The 18918-nt window shown below is 37.3% G+C and overlaps 1 protein-coding gene and 1 non-coding gene across 3 annotated transcripts in view; both read right to left on the bottom strand.

Moving 5' to 3' along the window:
- Positions 1-18918, bottom strand: part of FIGN (fidgetin, microtubule severing factor) — a 132932-nt gene that overhangs the window by 31803 nt on the left and 82211 nt on the right. The window lies entirely within an intron of this gene.
- TRNAC-GCA lies at positions 17643-17715 on the bottom strand. The gene has a single exon. It is a non-coding gene; the product is annotated as a tRNA-Cys (tRNA).

Here is an 18918-nt window from a genome sequence, read left to right as displayed (position 1 = left end):
GGATCTAAAAGGAGTAATAGGTACTTATGAAAACAGTAGCTTGCTCTCATAATGACAACATAGTCTCTTCACAGTGGTCGATATGTTAGAATCAGTTCTGGGTTGCTTTAGAGTACAGCTTGCTTTTTTACAAGCTTGGCTGTTATTGTACATTTTCTCTTCTGTGTAAGGTCACTTACTTAGATTAAACTGTTTGCTGCAACACTGCATTTCAAACTACATATGCCTGCTTTCCGTGATATTATAATGAAGCCACTGGAACAAACAAGCTACTGCATAACTTGCATCCAGCAGACACTTAAGTAGGTATAGATGTTTAGGGTAAATGTAATTCCCACATTGTTCCAAATGCAATCCTAGGAAAACAGGTAAAACCTGCTTCTGGGAGAAAATAAACATTAAATAGAATCTGCGAAGTAAACCATGGAACAGATATTTTTTTAAATTTAGGTGCTATGAAAAATAAAGCAAAATAAAGAATTCCTAATTATAAAATGAAATAATAAACATCCTTTATTCATTCTAATAATAACTATTATTGAGGGCCTACTTTATGCCAGGCACTTTTCACTATTTGCAAAATAAAACAGAGAGAAATTAAAGTGAAAGAAGAAACATAATCAACTCGTAGCAATTGCAAACTTAAATCCGACAATTATTTGCAACATGCTTTTTGGTTTTCTGGGACTTGGAAAGAGACCGTGTATTCTGAAATTTCATCTCCTAAACAGGTTATATTCTTCCTGGGGTTTAAAAATCTTACCTCAACAAATCTGACAGTTTTTTAACTTTGTCCAATAAATTAAACCACAGTAACGTCTCTTACGATAACAAAAGAAATCAAACTGGAGAAAACAATCTCCAGTGCTGACTTCTGGCATCTAAAGATTTAATGGCAACTCCTGTCTTCTTAGTGCCTCCCACTTAGAAGAGATAATGCATGTGAAAACAGACAAAATTGTAGGCTCAGTCATATCAAAACGTGATTTATGCCAAAATAGATCTGGGAATGTCAATAATTGTAGAATACAAGACAAGTTTTGAACTCCTTAAAAAAGAAGTGAATTCAGTAATTATTTAACTTTTTTTTTTTTTGTGGCCACAACAATCTTTTCTTGCAAAGCTTTAAAATTTTTATTTTTCCTTGAGCAAGCCTTGGGAATCCAATAAAATGCTATATAATTCTACAGAGCAACACATATCATAGTGTTTTCACCCTCCTGGCATATTTTTGGCATGATATGACTTTTGCCATTAAAAAAATTAAATTGAAGTGGCACTGACAGAATTTCAAGTAAACAAAGCATCAACAGGAAGCACAGTGCCTCTGTGCGCTGAGAGCTCCAACAGACAGTCATCTGCAAATGGACAACTTTAATTCGATTCCTGGCACCATTGGCGTGCTGAGAATTCTCCTATCTCTTCACACCAGGGGTTTGCTCTTTTAAGCATTGCTCCCTGAAGGGAAGGAAAAACTAGAGAGAGAGGATTTCCAATGACCCTGCACAGATGAATGGATATGTCAATGGTGAATATTGGTTCAGCTTTGAACAGGGAATCCTGCAGTGGCCTCGCTTCTCCAAACCTTCTATGTTAGTGAGTGTCGCTGAAGACTTGTGTGAGCAGCAATCTTTAAAAGATCAAGACAGAGAATAAGAAAGTAAAAACAAAAGCACAAAAAGACGACAAAATGCTTTTTAAAAATTAGTGGTAATTTAAATGGAAAATTCAGTTCTCCAGAGACAAGAGTGTATTAACTCTCGTGTTAGTGGGGCTTTGCATTTAAAACTTGAGCCTCTGAAAGGTAAATTCCAAAATACTAATTGCTCATAGAGTCAATTAGGAATGTGGTGTCCATTTGACAGGTCTTGAGGAACAATTAAATATCGAATTGAACATTAAGCACTTAGAATCCTCTTACTCTTTCCGCTGCCAGTATTATAATTAAAGCATACACAGACACAAGCAAAAGCAAAAAAATATCAATTCCATTTTGCTTGTAAGATGAGCATTTTAGTTACTAATCTTGCAACTGGGTAGATGCAAAAATTCTGCTTGAGTAACTACAGAACACACATTTATTTTCACGTGCTTTATGGTTAGTTTTCATTCAGTTATCAATCAATCAATTATGCTGTGACATGCTGTAATTTCCTAATCATACTAATATTCATGCTTTTATCACTATCAAACGTAGAGCACATACATTTCAATGAGACAGAAGTCTAATTATTTAAATGTGCTAGAGCATATTACATCTCCAAGGCTGTTTCCTTTATGAGTTTTTCTCCCCTAAAAAAAAAATCTAATTTAATGGCAAAGAGAAAAGTATATTAAACAGCGTTATACCCCTCCAGTAAGCAAAACTGATTTTTTACAAATCCCAATAAGTATAGAATTTTTATGGATCCTTGTTTAAAATTAATGTTTTTTGCTTGTTACTGAAAATAGCCAAACAGAATTTATGTCACAAAAAGAAATAATAATCACATTCAAGGTTAAAGATACAATGCATTTATTTTATTTTTCAATGCTCTTAACCTGAAAAAAAATCATAGGGACTAACTAGAAATTGCTTTATATCCTGAAAATATGATTTTGCATCATTTCTTATAACTGGCTTAGATTTCAAAACTTTTTTCTACACTTAAAATTTTTCATGCTTAAAAAAACACTTTTATTTAATCATTTCAATGTTATCCTTGACAGGTCCCAGGGAAAATTTTTAAATTTTCAGCAAGACTACTTCCCTGATACATATGTTGCAATCAATAATTACAGGCTCTGTTGTGCACATTACTTTAAAGGCAATAAGTCAGTATAGGTGGTATAGGTTACACATGGCAAACATATTCATACTCCCTTAGATATTTACAAAGAAAAAGATTCAGACTCAGTTGTCACAATTAATATTTCCTGTAGTGCTGTGAAGCCAATGATCCACTCATCATGGATATGGCTCCTCAGATACCTTTCCCTTAATGAAGTATGTTTCAGTGTATCAGTATATTTTCAAGACAGTCCTGAAAGTTCCATTACTTTCTTCAGTGGGGAGTGAGCACAGATACATTGAAAACTAATAGGAAACAGTTATACCATGAACAGCAGCAGCAGCACAAAAAATGCAAAAGACATTAGTTTTAAGTAGAAAATCAGTTACTTTTCCACCAGTAAAAATTGTCTGTTCTAAATCTCATACCTTTACATTCATTTGTGGGTGTGTGTGTGACTGGAAAACCTACCTTTTTTTTTCTTTTCCCAACTTTTTATTTTGTATTGGGGTATAGCTGATCAACAAACATATGTATGGCTAAACCCCTTCACTGTTCACCTGAAACTACATTCACTTTTAAAATAAGAAGCTTTTGGAGAAAATTTCCACCTGTTGTACAATCAGCACATCATTATAAAATAGTAAACTTTTCAATTATGTAAAAATTAATATGCTTAATCAATAGATATAGAAAATACTGAACTGGAAAATTTCACAAGACTGAACTACAGAACACTTTCATGGCTATGTCACAAGAATGCAAGAATTAGAAGATACAGTCTGCTGCTGCTGCTAAGTCGCTTCAGTCGTGTCCGACTCTGTGCAACCCCATAGACGGCAGCCCACCAGGCTCCCCCATCCCTGGGATTCTCCAGGCAAGAACACTGGAGTGGGTTGCCATTTCCTTCTCCAATGCATGAAAGTGAAAAGTGAAAGTGAAGTTGCTCAGTCGTGTCCGACTCCTAGCGACCCCGTGGACTGCAGCCCACCAGGCTCCTCCATCCATGGGATTTGCCAGGCAAGAGTACTGGAGTGGGGTGCCAAGTCTATTCCTGATCAATTTCATGAAAATCTCCACTAATTATTCATCACTTTCTTTCTCCAGCACACCTTCTACCACCTGCCACCTCCTGCCACCATACTTCCCATATATATGTATACAAACACACACACACATATATACACATGTGTGAGTGTATATGTGTACTTATGTGTGTCTACACATATATTTCTACATTTACATGTCAACTGTTTTTATTTATACATTTTTTTTCTGCTAGGAAACATAATTGTAACAACTGACTTTAAGTATGTTTTATACTTTTTAAGGTCTTTACTTAAAAAGCAATTTAATTCATTTCTCTGGAAACAGGAGTTTCTTATGTGAAGAACACCTCCTTTCCTTCCATCCTGGAGTTCATTAGTAAATCAAGACGTGCTGACTTTGAAAAAAAAAAAAAAAATCCAGCTGTTTTGATTCTAATGCTAGGTCTTTGAACTATATTTAATTATACAAAAGATAAGGTTAACAAATATACTAAAGCAGAAAGGGAGTGTCCTCTTATACTAAAGACGAAGGGCCAAGAGAAAATTCCTCAACATGTACTTGAGCAAATGTTAAATATTTAGAATAAAACTGGTACCTATCAGTGCTGTGAACCTCAAGTCTCCTAAATAGTGATAAATACCAAGGATCCCCAAAGAGTCTCTTCCTTGTCCCTTAACAGACTGGCATCAAGTGCTCAGTGGGCCGGAAACCCACAGTCAGTCAGGGAGGGACAGCACAGACGGAACCATGTTTACTCTGTCAGAGGCAGCTGATTAGGATGACACCAACTCTTCACATTAAACCTGCGAAGCAGGGCTTTACCCAGAGGGCTTCCCGAAACTTGGAGCCCTTGCCAATGACGTTCACGGACTGCAGTATATGTTAATAATGGTGGCGGCAGGCTGCTGTGGTTGCTGACACCGTGCATGTTAATTAAGTGCTCTCTGGCAGTGGATTTCCCTCAAACTTCATTTTGAAAAGTTAGGATTGTGCAGTTTAAAGCTATTTACAGAGAATATCTACAGTAATGTCATCATTCTGACTTTTGTATTTGACTGATTTCAGAGTCAGGGATGCCTAGAGGAGAATCTCATAAAACAATGGAAAAATCAACAGCCCCAAACCTCCAACTTCTTATCCATGAATCATACAGCTTGAACGGTCTCTGTAGGCCATTAGTTCAGTCCCTTCATCTTACAGCAGAGGGGGCTGAGGCTCAGAGTTCTTGCATCTCAGAAGTAGCATAGCCAGGATTAGAACCCAGACACTTCCACCACTGTAGGGAGATTTCCGTTAGACAACCCTGGCTGCCTTACACCTTCCTAGAAAATGAAAAATCCACATACTGGAACATAATCATCATTTTCAAGATAGTCCTCCCAACGAGTTGGAAATCTAATGAGGAAAAGGAAAATAGGATGGCAATGGCAACAAATATTAAGGGTGGTATCCAAAAAAATAAATTGGTTTCAGTGGATACAAATATCCTTAGAACTATATGACTCTTGGTAATGATTACTGCTGCTGCTGCTAAGTCGCTTCAGTCGTGTCCAACTCTGTGCGACCCCACAGACAGCAGCCCACCAGGCTCTGCCGTCCCTGGGGATGAGCTTATGCATTGTTTTTACTAGATTAAAATGTAGTAAATAAGTATGAAAGTGAAAGTGAAGTCGCTCAGTCATGTCCGACTCTTTGTGACCCCGTGGACTGTAGCCCACCAGGCTCCTCGGTCCATGGGATTCTCCAGGCAAGAATACTGGAATGGGTTGCCATTTCCTTTTCCAGGGGAATCTTCCCAACCCAGGGATCAAACCCAGGTCTCCAGCATTGCAGGCAGACTGCTTTAACCTCTGAGCTACCAGGGAAGCAAATAATTGTGAGGCCCTTGTGTTTATAGAGTCTATGTTCTTTAGACCATTAGGCTCCAAAGATATCTGACAGAATTTATGTTTATACATTATGATGCATTTCAGTAATAACACTTATCTGTCAAAACTGCATTATTAATCTGTTATGGTATAATCATATACCAACCTAATCTGATAGATTGGTTCAGCTATCATTTTAGGTGAATGAAATATTCTTTCTCTGTCACTATAGACTATTCTGGCCTAGGTCACTTGGGGATGGCAGAGTCTTGATGACCAGCATGTAAACCACCCTTTGAGAGTTATCTTCTCTAAGTACATTTACTCTCCAGCCATTGTGGTATAGTTTCACACACTGTTAGCCTAGGATGATGCTAACGACTGGCACCCTAGTGATCCAACAGAGTTAATGACTGCTTCCTAAAAGCTTCTAGAAATACGTATAAACCCTGTGGGACAGTGACAGCAATGCCAGACTTAGGAAGAAATCTGGGTAATTAGTCTCAGCTCTAATAATTAGTTGTGTTCACTTAGCACTTGATCGTTTGCCTCCTCATCTACAAAGGGAGCTGGCTTAGATTATCCCTAAAGGCCTTCTTTCTCTCTCAAATGTTATGCTAAGAAACTAATTTTAGGAACTGAAAAAATGGTAAAGTAGAAGACTGTATGTATGCCTTATCTAAGACACCTACAACCTACAGAACAGCATGGATACTCAGATGAAGGAATACCTAATAACAGTTAATAGAGTAGGTTATATATCTGTGTAGCATTGCATGCTCAGTCGTGTCCAGTTCTTTGTGACCCCAAGGACTGCAATCACCAGGCTCCCCTCTCCATGGCATTTTTCAGGGAAGAATATTGGAATGGGTTGCTATTTCCTCCTCCAAAGGATCTTCCCAACCCAGGGACTGAACCCGTGTCTCCTTAGTCTCCTGCATTGGCAGGTGGATTCTTCACAATTGAGCCACCTGGGAAGGCCTGATTACAGATCTCCTAGAACTCTAAGTTCTCAGAGGCAAGTACTGAATATAATTCATCTTTAGATCACCAACAGCTAACAGAGTTCTTGACCCATGGTGGGTGGGTCCTGCTTCATTGTATATCAGATGAATAAATAAATCTGAATCATGTAGGATGGAAAAGTGGGATTGTATTCCATATAGATGGAATACCCCATGTGAAGGCTTTGCTGGTATGAAAAGATATGGTATATGTTCAGGGAAAGAAGAGAAGTGTGCCTAGATTATGAGGAATGTGGTATAAGAATGGTAGGAAATGAGTCTGGTTTCCCATTTGGGAAGGATCCTAGCATTCAACCAAGAACACTCTACATCTGAGCAGAACAGGAAAAACACCCTCCGTTTTGTACACTAGGCAGCCGCATGCCAAGGAAAATATGCAAACAATATACAGATACACCCGAGTGTCGGGATAGGCCAGGTGAAGGGAGCTGCCGGCAGTAACACAGCAAATGGCACAGGGAGAAGAGAATTCAGTCTTATATCTCCTGGGGAGGATTCCATACCTCTCCTCACACATTCTCACCCCCAAGTGATGCTGATACCAGGCTTAACCATGGTGAGCAGAGGGACCCTGGGATTCTTGACACTGAGCTGTTGCACCCCCTACCTTATTCTTACTTCCTCACATCCCAGAAAGTGTGGGAGCAAGTCCTTGTTGCCCAAGTCATTACCTTCCTAGGAAACGGCACGTGTTCCTGCTTGAGAAACAATGGCTCCCAACGTAAAGCTGGTTATACTTAGAAGAAGACTATTAACTATTTCTTAACTAGTCTCCCTTGATGAACCTATTTGAAATAATGAAGCTTGAGTAAAGGCTCTACAAGCAAATTAACAACTGAGAATAACTCAGACTCAGAAAGAATAGCTATACCTAACTATACAAAGAAGTAAATAATCAACAAACCAATCTATTACTACAATACTGGTCACCATATACAGTATAATAGACTTTGAAATTGAATGTAAATTGTCAGCAACACTAAATGTTTATATTAGTATAATCATTAACACAGTCATTGTTTAATCATTAGTTAATCTTCTAGCCAGGCTACTGCTCTTATCTTTGGTGATCCACTATAAAAAGGTCCTGAGATACAAAACTCAATTATATAACCTTGGCTTCGGAGAGAGAAATTGTTTTAAAATCTTTATAGGATAATTTTCTCCATTTCCTATGTTCTTAAAAAAGCTAAGAGATAATGTGAATCTAATCTTTTGGAGTGACTCCATAGTAACTTCTAGGGAAAAGCTGACCATTACTTCGAAGGGAAGTATTTGTAGTTACACTGTATTTTTCTTCATGCAAATATATTTCATTTAGAAATATAATGAGACATTTCTGCATTTTATAATTACCTTTAGGTATTCTTTCAAAAAGAAAATGAAAATACTATACTACAGTGATGTCAGCAGTCTAAAAGTTAAGAATGGTTTTGCCTTCCAAAGATCCATTTGGTATGTCAGAAATACCTTCTCACAGCATTTTTAAGTGCAATGGTTATAGTTGCAGGTGAGTCTACAAAATGGTACGAACCTGACAAAAAGGATTATGCTTGCTCACACTAAAGGCATTGTTGGGATGCTCAACATCACTCATTATCAGAGAAATGCAAATCAAAACCACAATGAGGTACCATCTCATGTAGGTCAGAATGGCTGTTATCAAAAAGTCTACAAGCAATAAATGCTGGAGAGGGTGTGGAGAAAAGGGACCCCTCTTACACTGTTGGTGTGAATGCAAACTAGGACAGCCACTATGGAGCACAGTGTGGAGATTCCTTAAAAAACTGGAAATAGAACTGCCTTATGACCCAGCAATCCCACTGCTGGGCATACACACCGAGGAGACCAGAATTGAAAGAGACATGTGTACCCCAATGTTCATCACAGCACTGTTAACAACAGCCAGGACATGGAAGCAACCTAGATGTCCATCAGCAGATGAATGGATAAGAAAGCTGTGGTACATATACACAATGGAGTACTCAGCCATTAAAAAGAATACATTTGAATCAGTTCTAATGAGGTGGATGAAACTGGAGCCTATTATACAGAGTGAAGTAAATTAGAAAGAAAAACACCAATACAGTATATTAACACATATATATGGAATTTAGAAAGATGGTAACGATGACCCTATACGCGAGACAGCAAAAGAGACACAGACATAAAGAACAGGCTGTTGGACTCTGTGGGAGAAGGCGAGGGTGGGATGATTTGAGAGAATAGCATTGAAACATGTATATTATCATATGTGAAACAGATCACCAGTCCAGGTTTGATGCATGAGACAGGGAGCTCGGGGCTGGTGCACTGGGATGACCCTGAGGGATGGGATGGGGAGGGAGGTGGGAGGGGGGTTCAGGATGGGGAACACATGGCTGATTCATGTTAATGTATGGCAAAAACCACCATAGTATTATAAAGTAATTAGCCTCCAATTAAAAAAAAAAATAAAGGCATTGTTGGTATGGAATAGGAAATCTGAGTTAGAACTGCTGCTGCTGCTGCTGCTAAGTCGCTTCAGTCATGTCCGACTCTGTGCGACCCCAGAGACAGTGGCCCACCAGGCTCCCTATCCCTGGGATTCTCCAGGCAAGAACACTGGAGTGGGATGCCATTGCCTTCTCCAGAGTTAGAACTAGATATGACTAAAAGACACATGGATGGGACCCGGACTCAATAGAAATTTGAGTCCAAGTCAGTCATTCTCCAATTTCTGTAAAGTGAGAGACAAAAGTTCCTTATACACGTGAGGTGATGATACAGTCTTCCAACTGTAAGGATAAAGCGTTGGTAAATCCAAAACACAGACTGTATTTGCATATTTAAATTGATCACCGTCACGTAGCAATTTCTAGTAGAAACTAAGGATGAAAATTATTTTCATCACTTCTGTTCCTAAGAATATTAAAATACATATGTAATTTGTAATATATGACTTTTGGAAAAGTTTCTTTTTCTGGTTATTGAATTTTTACTGTTCTGTCAAATCAAGTCAATATAAGTTGAATGAATCTGCTCAAAAATCTTCAACAGTATTATGGACTAACTCAATATAGGGTACCATATAAAGAAATATCAGGAATTCCCTGCTGGCCCAGTGGCTAAGACTTCATTCTCCCAATGCAGGGGGCCTGGATTCAATCCCTGATTGGGGAACTAGATCCCATATGCTACAACAAATAACTAGATAAATATAAATGAATGAATAAATAAAAATGCTCTCCATTTTATAAAAAAGAAATGCCCTTGCTCTACTGTATCTTCTTTTTGTTAACTAAAACTAAATTCACTTAAATGTTGTAATGTGTATTTTAGAATCACACATCATTGTAGCCATGTTATTAAACTCTCATACGAGAGGCTCTAAATTATAAATGTTTGGGAGTTTGTGCATTTCATTGAAAATATTCACTGAGATAATAGGCCAAAAAGAAATTAGGGGTTGATAACCAACATTTTACTTTTCAAATCAACAGTCATACTCCTCCTAGTATGTCCAAACTTTTAGTGATAAAAGTCCAAAAGTGATAAATCTGAAGACTTTACTTCCTTTTTTTTTTAACGAAAATATAGCTATAGCATGTTCCAATGAAATGACATTAAAATGAAAATAGTAAGAAAATAAATATTACTGTTCTTAAGGATTAGCATATATATGTAACTCTCAGCCAAATAAACGTTTCATTTTAAACATAAAGGCAGCTTATGTACGACTCTATTGAAATGCAATAATAGGGACCACCACCATCTCTGTTGACAATACATTGAATCCACATTAATTTGATTGAAGGTGGCTTGCCAACACATCTCACTTTCCCCATTTGAGAGCACTCAGATAAGAAAAACACAGTGATGTTTAGCAGATAGGCCGGATGACACAATAGAACACAACTCATTGCAGTGTAATTATAGTGATTACTTCAGAAAAGAGAGCAGATACACTGATGGGAAGAAGTAAACACTGCCACGATTACGGGAGCCCAGTTCCCTTTTGGTACAGATACACACGTCCCAGACAACACCAACCCAGCAATAAGAACACAGAAAGCTTCCAACTTAACAGCATAAAAGCATTAAAGGTTACAAAATGGCGAGAGCCAGTCTGCCAAAGTACTGGAACAAAGACCCCCTCTGTTTTTGGTGAATTCAATATATCAAATAGATTAGACAACTAAAGAAGTCCTCCTTCCACAATTACAAGGTAGTGGAAACATCAGGAAAGTTTGCCCCAGAGGAATGTAATCTGCAAATGCTTTTAAAAGCTGTCATTTTGACGACTGTGAAAAAATAAACAATGGGATGTGCCTAGTCCTCTCAGGTAACTGTCCCATGAGACCAAACTGCAGAGTCAGAGGGGATTTACCTATGACATTAATTTGGCATATATAATCTCTTGGCATCAAAGCACCTAAGAATTGCATCATAATATGACCAAAGTAAGGAAAACCTCACCTCTCCCCACTCCACAAGATTATAGATAAAAACAGAAAAACAGAGCTTGAAAAGGGTCCTCCGGATCACCTAGCGTAACCCTTGTTTGCCATACCCGAAGAAACACAGACTCCAGGAGGCTTCCAGCCTGGTCTCGGACCACACAGGAAGTGAGTGAAAGAGCAAGACCAGAACCTAACACTCCTGACTCCGAGTTCTGTGGTTTTCCACTACAATCCGGTTATTTTTCAATAACAAATTTCATAAAACAAGAACAGCCATTTATATAAGTTTGCACTGTAAAAGTTATGGAACACTTCAAAAGCATTTGAATCACCTTCTTTGTTGCCAGCTCTCTGTGAGGTACACAGAAATACTCTTATGTCAGATGTACATGTACCTACATATGTAGATACATAAAGAGAGATAGACAGTGGGAGAAAGACATAGAGAAAGACTAAAAGAGAACAAGTGTGGGAGCCGGAGAGACAGAAAGTAGGAGACAAGAAAGAGTGAAAGAGACAGATGAGTGAGTGCAAAAGCCAGAGAGAGTGGCAGAGAGACACACAGACAGACACACACGCGCACAGGCAGGCAGGATAGAAGAGACAGTGAGGGCTTAAACGGCTTGCCTAAGGTCACCGTACTTGTCTGAGCTGTACCTCAAATCCAGTATTGAAACCCAAGTCCTTGCTCCTTCCATAAGCCCTAAGGAAGTCTCTAAACGCTCAAAAGCAGAGGTGAATTAAAACACAATGCTTGAACTTTGTTTTTGGTTGTTGCTGTTTTGATTTTTTGCCTCAACCTTTACCCTAATTCTCACCTCCAGTAGGATGGTTAAATGAAATAGGCGGAATCATCTTGACAGAGTCAAAGCAATAGCCATCGTCTAGATGGTTGAAAGAGGCACTTTTCTTTTTAAACCATTAGTGAAGTCCTGCCTTGGGAGATAAAATATCAAGATAAACATATGTTTTTTCCTGTCATTAGTGATTTGATGACCTCCACAACATGGGATTCTTAACTTGGAATCCATGGATGCATCTGACTATCTGTAAACCCTTGATATTGTATGCCGAAGTTAGAGCATGTCCGCATTTTCAAGAAAGAGAGTGATCTCATTCTCAGAGGTCCCTCACTCAGAAATACTGAGCCACTGCCTTATAAGTTGGTGGAAAGACTAAAGGCTTATGTATACTTTTTGTACATCAAAAACTACCTGAATAATCTGGACAAAATAAATAATTTAGAAGACTAATGGTAATCAATCTTCTGTGCTCCTATACCCTACACATTTTTGTCTTGGAGTTTAACTGCAAAATGTTTCCCATTATTTTTTCTCCAGCCACTTTTAGTGTGGAGCTCTACTTATGAAAATGAGGTGAAAAAGTGAATTTTAAAAAAACCATGGCTTAAAACTAAGTTCATCAGTGTTTTGGTATGATTTGGTAATAACACCAAATTGGTAGGCTTTTTTTTTTTTTTTAAAGCAAATCCTATATAAAATATACTGCATTTGATTCAAGTGTATTCTTAATGGGCTGCTCTATTCATCAATATTAAAATAGTCTTAAAAGTAGACCAAACGTATCATCTCATATGTGGATACATATAAAACTGCCAGGATTCTTTGCTTCCAAATTAACGCAGCATTATAAAAAGGGCTCTCCTATACTGCTGAAGTACCCACTACTTGGGTTAGGGATGAAGAATTAGGAAAACAATACTGTGGTAGCTAGTTTCCAAAACGGCCTTCAGGGAACCACACTTGCCAGTGTGGTTAATTCCTCCCCACAGTGAGTTGAGTTACACTCTGATTTCCTGTCCCTAACAGAATGCAGCAAGAAGCACCAAGCTAGTTCTACTCATAAGATTTTACACTTTCAGGGGCCTGATGCTGAATGTAAGACGTCTGCCACTTTGTTGAAGAGATGACATGGAGGGGCCAGACCAAGAGGAAGAGGCCCTAAGAGTATGGCAGAGAGAGGCCCAGCTGTTTAGTGTTCCAGCTGAGTCCAGCCTCCCTTCAGCCACACCAAGACACCAGACATCTGAATGATTGTACTGGCCATTCTAGCACATGAATGAGTCCTGCCATGACTGCAGCTCCAGCCGACAGTACTTGAAGACTTGCCCATATGCACCCAGTCAACCCACATAAACATGAGAAATAATAAAGTGTGCTGTAAGCTACTGAGTTTTTGAGTGATTCACTAACCAGCAACAGGTAAACCAAACTGAAGCTAAAGGTAACCTGGCATGAACAATGAGTTTACGAGATCAAATTCAGACGATGATAAAGTGTAAGTAACCAGAGCTTATCCATGTTGAGCATAAAAGGAAAACACTTACTAAGTTCTAACTAATTTGTCCATCACTTATCTCATTAAACCTCATCACTACACTGACAAAGAGAGCTTCAGTAATACTACTGCCTAAGGTCATGGAGCTAGAAAGCCAGAGGTTGAGCACAAATTTTCTTTCATAGCCTCAATGTGCTCATTTCATTGCATCCTACAGGCTGTGAGGAGGAAGGGAGGAAAGGAGAGAGAAGACCGACACACAGACAGAGGCTTGACAGTTAATAATTTGTGGTGAAAACCTTCCTGAAGCATATCCATACTTTAAAAAATAGAAGATATCTGCCAAAACAGGTTAAATAATGGTGGACATATTCTATTTTTAAAAGTAAGGATATGCTTCAGGAAGGTTTTCATCATAAATTATTAAATGTCAAGCCTTTCTGTGAGTTTCAGTCTTCTCCCTTCTTCCCTCCCTCCCTCTTCATAATGACTCAACATCATTATTACTGACATCTATATTGCAACAATGTGCTATAATGGAATATGTACTTGCAGACATATGATTTTGTATTAAAATGATCCTAAAACGCCGTGATAAATTTTAGTTCCACTTTCTGATTTTTATATATTTTCTGTTTCTCTCCAGGTGTTAGACTGTCTCTTACAGACAGAAAAAGTGGACAACTAAGCTTATGTGATCTTTGTGAAAAGAGAAGATGAGAGCTTACAGGACGTTCCTATGAACAAAGTGCATATACCTTCTAACATAAAGTTTGATGTTTGGGGTAGCTGGATAAGTAAATTCTAGATGAGGAAGCTTTTAGTTAGCTGCTGAATTCCTTACAACACTATGACTTTGTACAGGAACTAAAGGAATAGTTTCTGCTCTAAAGAGCCCTAAGCCTTGTGGACAGCCTGGTGATTTTCAAATTGGACTCAGTGGGAACCGGGGTCTGCACCAACCCAACAAAAGATGCTTTACAGATGCCACAATTAAGGATTTTCTGGCAAATGCTAAAGACTTAAAGCTATCCTTTCACTGCTTTTATCCATTTTCTAGTTTGGGGTTCTAAGCTTGACTTGGTTTGAAAACAAAAAGTTTTACTGTTCAGATGCTTTTGAAAATCAATGATTTGGGAGATGTACTGTGGTTAGGGAGGGGTGACAGAGTTGTGGAGTTGTCTGGCAAGGGATCTTAAATAGTTTTGCCAACTTTTATGTTCTATATGCATTTAGAAATGTAATGCTTTCAAAAATGAGAGCTAACCTTTACTAGAGAAAGTTTACATTGTTGATACTCTGCTGTTGATACCACTGTGTGACTCAAACAGCTACAATACTGGCAGCACCACTAAGCTCAATTTATTCTATTTAGGAGATAAAAGAGTTTTGATAGCAAGTTATGACATCATAGGCAAACATACTTACGATATACAACACCAGACCATGTGATTTTTAGTGTAAAGACATTCAGCAGGTTAAGGTTGTCCAAGAAGTTTCTAAAATGCCAATTTTAAAGGATTTAATTCAAGCAAAACTTATACCTAGTTGCAGTTGCTTCTTTCAGGGTGAAGTTAGGGTATTCACTGATCAAAGTGTGTACAGCTATCCATTAAGGACATCCACAATTACTACTGTCATACTTCCAGTTAGGCAGTTCAAATTGCTTAAAACTTTGGTAATGACCACTTGGCTGTATTTGAATGAAGGTCATTTGCCCCTCCATTCACAGCTCATACAGCACCTTTTGTACACATATCTCTGGGTCCTTTACAAAGAACACTAATCAAGATACAAAATAACATTGTAGCAAATAATCTTGTCACAAATTCCATTACACAGTAAAAGCTAAATAAAAAATAACAGCTTTTCTGCCTATATTTAGAAATTTATATCACTTAGTGTCAGGCAATTCAGAGAAGAGAATTCCACAAAAGAGAAGAAGGTGACAGGAAAAGATCCATTAACCAACACATACAGACTCGCACACACAATTTCACCAATAGAAATGTTAAGAATGAGCCTAGAAAATTAATAACTAGGGGTAGGGTTTTCTACATTTTTAACATATTTTACCAAAGCATTAAATAAACTGGTAAATTGTCTATTCTGAAATTACTCTGAGCAAGTATACTCATCCAAATTTAGGCAATAATATATATATTTATATTTAAACATTAAACAGTTAAATTTCTTGCTTAGATTAGTTAGCAGATGTTCTGCTAAAGAAGTTTATGTAGTTTGGCTATTTAAGAAGAAAAATATGAATTATTCCCACACCCATCTCATAGACCTCACAACACTCTTTGAACTTCCATAACCCTATCATCCAAAATTTCTCAAATTTTTTTTATATTTGCTGAGTAATTTTCACTGGTTCCCAGACAAACTCAATTCTAATTGTCTTTCTTGTTCTACAAGAAAACTAGATGTTGTAGGAAATGAATGATTTTAACAAAACACATACTTAGCAGTGCACATAGGAACTGACCAATTACTATGGCACAACAAATACTAACTGCACCTTAGACCTAAATAATTTGACCACTTCTCTTTTCTTTTTGCTAAGACTTACTCCTTTTATTGTCTCTCATATATATTAATTTGAAAGGAGTTCTTGAAAAACAATATTGAGCTCATTGTAAGCTTAATAAATATTGGAAATATATATATATATATATATACATACAAATGATCTTGAAGAACTCATAAAGACCTACATTCACTCAAACTGCACATCTTTCTACATGCCCTCTCAAACATATACACAGCCACCTTGCTTTAAACATGCGTGTCTTGTGCTGACATACTTTCTTTTGAAAACCTTGAGGTGACAACCACTAAACAGAAAAGGGTAGATTTGTGTGTTTATTCACTCTCACTCGTTTATTCATTCAACACTTGGAGTTTGTCTAATACACTCAGTATGGTATAACAGTAATTAAGAGACAAGGTCTGGAGCAAGATTTCCAGAGATTGAATTTTAACTCTACTACTTACTGGCAACATAGTCCACTAATCTGGTCCACTAGTTTTCTCATCTGTAAAGTAGCACCTACTTCAAAAGACTGATGTGAAGATTAAACAAACTAATACATGTAACACGCACAGACAACTTCTAGTGTGGAATAAGCACTCAATAAATATTAATTATTTCTGTCATACCTCAGGCCCTATGTCAGCACTGAGAGTTGCAATGGTAAACAAAAATAGGCACAATTCTCAGCCTTGCTGGACATTAAGTCTTGTTCTAGAGCTTTTGCACTATTTCCTTCTATTAAAATATATTAAGTTGTTACCAGAGACTGAACAGATTTTGATAATAGGGAAAACTTAAAAAAAAAATTAAAAGTAAAAAAAAAAAAAAAGTATTTTGGCCACAAAATTGAAATTGAAATTTAGCTTTATTTAAACTTCATATATCTCTGCTGCTTCATATCATTTATTTAAACTTCATATATCTCTGCTGCTTTTATGGATAAAACTGTATGACAATAACATTATCAGTTTTTCCAGAACCAAATTATGGTTTCAGTTTATTTTGGATTTATTATCTTAAGGCATTAGTATTAATTTTTAAAAATACCATTACTAATGTTTTATGTCAGAGAGTAATTTAAGTATGAAATTTTAAAATATTTATGTGGTTTCGGTCTATTCACAGCAATTCCTCCCCCTCACCAATGAATCCCTAAAATGGAAATTAGTGCGAAATGCAAAACAGATTTTGTGCAACAGATATTTTCAGGAGCTTTTACTTTTTATTACAATTTATTTTAGAAAGATTTTTACAGATACTTTTTCTTTTTCCTTAGTTCTAAAAGTAACAGAAAGACAGAAAGATATGTTACAATCTATGTTAATACTATCCAAACAATCTGTGGCTGTGGACTTAAGTTATAGAGATATCTTGCTAAACTGAAGCCAAGACCTAATATGAATATAAGAAGAATCTTAAAGCTTTGGTATCCATATGTCTCATTCTGAAGAGGTGAAAGTCCTGACCTATGAATAATCTTGAAGATCGGAAGAAAGGCAGAAAAAAAAGGAGCTTTCCCATAAATTTCATTAACTCTTTTATTCCATTTCCTATCATTGATTTCATTCGATTTCTAGAACTATTATAGAGACTGTATTACTGTTTCCCAAGAATACTGGAATGGGTAGCCTATCCCTTCTCCAGCAGATCTTCCCAACCCAGGAATCGAACCAGGGTCTCCTGCTTTGCAGGCAGATTCTTTACCAACTGAGCTATTAGGAAAGCCCACATCACACAGGATGTTGTGTAATATTTAATACACTTTATACTCATCTGTATTTGAAGAGAGAGCATCCTGAAATGATGAAAAGTACCTATTAAATTGTAACTGTTTATAGACAAAAACCTCATGTTACTTGATTTTAATTTTGGCACAGTACTTAGCACCAATCAGGTTAAGAAAAGATAGGTTATTAATGAAGATGGTGACATACTAATTAGGTATTCACATCCTCAAGAGAGCTAATACTGAGTGCTAAGTAATTATTTCTTTTGGGTGGTTGGGACTTTGACCCACTTTCAAGCTTACTAATAAGAATTAGGATATAACTCATTGTTGTATTTAACTTTTAAGCATCAAGTGTATCAGCATCAAATGGATTAGAATTGCCCTGTAAAGAGGAAGGGGAATGGGAAAGGCTGAAGAACAAATCTACATTATGTGTTAGTCTCTAGGTCTAGTTATTTTTCACAGGCCCTCACAGTTAATCAATGGGAAGAAAAAAGAAAGAAGGGGGTATTTTATTAATTCACAAAGGAGAAGCGTTCTAGCAGGAGACTGATAAACTGAAGAGGGCATTCCAGCCTAGGATGAGAAGCCAGACCAGTGGCTTCTGATGTGTTTGTCATCTCTGTTATGCGACGCTATGCTAAAACATACCCTGTGTTAAAACAATGTACATGTTTGCTTGCACACACACACACACACACACACACACACACACACATACACACACACTCTGAGATCTACATTTGCAAAGATAACTCCTTTTCCAAACACTCCAGGCAGCAGAGACATATGGGGGTCCTACTAAGATTCTAGAGGCATTCCCTGGTGGCTTGGACAGTAAAGAATCTGCCTGCAGTGTGGAAGACCTGGGTGAGGTACTTACAGAATAAGGACTTCAGCTAGGTAAGCTTTCGTTGCTTCTTCAGTAGCTTTTTATAAAAATGCTTTCAACAATGTCAAGTTATGTTAAGAATACTTTAAAATCAAAAGACTCAGATTTGGAATAAGTAGCTTTTCTTTTGCAATCAGATATATAACTAGTGTGAGCAACAAAATACATCTCCCCAAGATTATTCATGTACAAAATAAATAAACCTGTAAGATTATTAATGAATGAATATTACCCACTGGTTGCTGACTCTTCCTTAGAGATACCCAGAGATAATTTGGGAGCTGAATAAGTTTTTTTCTTGATG

The sequence above is a fragment of the Bos indicus x Bos taurus genome, chromosome 2 (assembly GCF_003369695.1).
Source record: "Bos indicus x Bos taurus breed Angus x Brahman F1 hybrid chromosome 2, Bos_hybrid_MaternalHap_v2.0, whole genome shotgun sequence".
Classification (NCBI taxonomy): Eukaryota; Metazoa; Chordata; class Mammalia; order Artiodactyla; family Bovidae; genus Bos; species Bos indicus x Bos taurus.
This window is presented reverse-complemented; position numbering and strand designations above follow the sequence as displayed.